Source organism: Oncorhynchus clarkii, chromosome 12, assembly GCF_045791955.1.
Source record: "Oncorhynchus clarkii lewisi isolate Uvic-CL-2024 chromosome 12, UVic_Ocla_1.0, whole genome shotgun sequence".
Taxonomy (NCBI): domain Eukaryota; kingdom Metazoa; phylum Chordata; class Actinopteri; order Salmoniformes; family Salmonidae; genus Oncorhynchus; species Oncorhynchus clarkii.
In genome coordinates, this window is record NC_092158.1 from 69219358 (window position 1) to 69221269 (window position 1912).

At 40.5% G+C, this 1912-nt stretch overlaps 1 non-coding gene across 1 annotated transcript; it reads left to right on the forward strand.

The window, feature by feature from the left end:
* Nucleotides 1-1137: 1137 nt before the first annotated feature.
* On the forward strand, nt 1138-1214 carry trnae-uuc (transfer RNA glutamic acid (anticodon UUC)). The gene has a single exon. It is a non-coding gene; the product is annotated as a tRNA-Glu (tRNA).
* Nucleotides 1215-1912: the final 698 nt, after the last annotated feature.

Genomic DNA, 1912 nt, shown 5'->3' on the forward strand with positions numbered 1-1912 from the left:
GCAGAAATGAAATAAAAAACTTTACTGATGTCAACTATACCGAAAATATATATATATAAATGCAACATGCAACAGTTTCAAGGAAATCAGTCAATTGAAATAAATTCATTAGGCCCTAATCTATGGATTTCACATGACTGGGCAAGGGCACAGCCATGGCTGGGCCTGGGAGGACATAGGCCCTCCCACTTGGGAACCATGGCCACCCACTGGGGAGCCAGGCTCAGCCAATCAGAATAAGTATTTCTCCACACAAGGGCTTTATTACAGACTGCAATACTCCTCAGCACCCCGCTCAGACAATCCCGCAGGTGAAGAAGCCGGATGTCGAGGTCCTGGGCTGGCATCAATACTGCCAAAGTCATTAGATTATCTGGCAATAGCTCTGGTGGGCATTCCTGCAGTCAGCATTCCAATTGCACGCTCCCTCAAAACATGAGACATCAGTGGTATTGTGTTGTGTGACAAAACTGCACATTTTAGAGTGGCCTTTTATTGTCCCCAGCGCAAGGTGCACCTGTGTAATTAATGATCATGCTGTTTAATTAGCTTCTTGATATGCCACACCTGTCAGGTGGATGGATTATCTTGGCAAAGGAGAAATGCTCACTAACAGGGATATAAACAAATGTGTGTTCAACATTTGAGAGAAATAAGCTTTTTGTGCATGTGGAACATTTCTGGGATCTTTTAATTTCAGCTCATGACACGTGGGACCAACACTTTACATGTTGCGTTTATATTTTTGTTCAGTATAGATCGTTGAAAATAAATGGATCCTTCTATCAATTTATGACATTCTTGTGAGCAAGGCTTTTTAGTATTCTAGACGAGCATCAAATAATGACAAGAGAAGCTGCATGCATCTACTTATAGACAAGTTGACTTACAAATAGCCTACCAATTGTCGAAAATGATAAGCAGAAAAATATGTAAATGAGTCTTTAAAAAAATAATAATCCTGCACCGCCTGTCTTTCTGCCGTCCCTGAGTAACGTGCGCAGGTAGCCTACATGAAAACATCATGGTTGTGTTTATACCACATTAAAAGGTAGACTAATACATTGTAAAAGTTAAATGACACATCTTTCCTATTAGGCCCATGGAGATCCTATTAAATGAATAGGGCTTCACATGGGTTCCTGTGTGGCTCAGTTGGTAGAGCACGGCACTTTCAATGCCAGGGCTGTGGGTTTGATTCCCACGGGGGACCAGTACGAACACTACTCTAAGTTGCTCTGAATAAGAACGTCTGCTAAATATATTCATTGATTAAGGCCCATAAAAAAGGGTGTGCAGACATAGGTCCTCGTTCTGGGAATAATTGAACTCTACTTTCACCCTTGTCCATACCAAATGTACCATATCATACTAATTTCAGTGTCCTGGATTTACATTTACTATGTTACAACTACCCAGGAATCCTGGTTGGATGAGTCCCATTCCATGAACAAGAGAGGCCTCTAAATATAGAATATATATGAAGTCTCAAACTGATTGCACAAACCTTCCAGAACAATGGCGATTTTCAAATACGCTTGCCCGTTTTAAAATAAATTGGCTATGTTGAGTTGAAGAACAGAATGTACGATGAAAGCACAGATCTCAAAATGACCCAATCTCAAATGATTTGTGTAGCCAAGCAACTATAAAGTTAGTAAAACGATTGTAAGTCATGACAAATTATCAAGGAAGTCAGTACTCAGAAATGGGGTCAATAAACTCTCAAGGAGTGGACAATAGTTTTTTTGTCTCATACTGAGTTGTTTAAATGTCTCAACTATTCAGGAGTTGTCTAAAGCGCAACGAGATCTGGCAACCAGACTTGAGCTAGACACACCCACCTACATCTATATGTCTCATTGAAAAGATCCAAGATTCAGCAGTTCTGACCATCATGTATCTGGGAGCT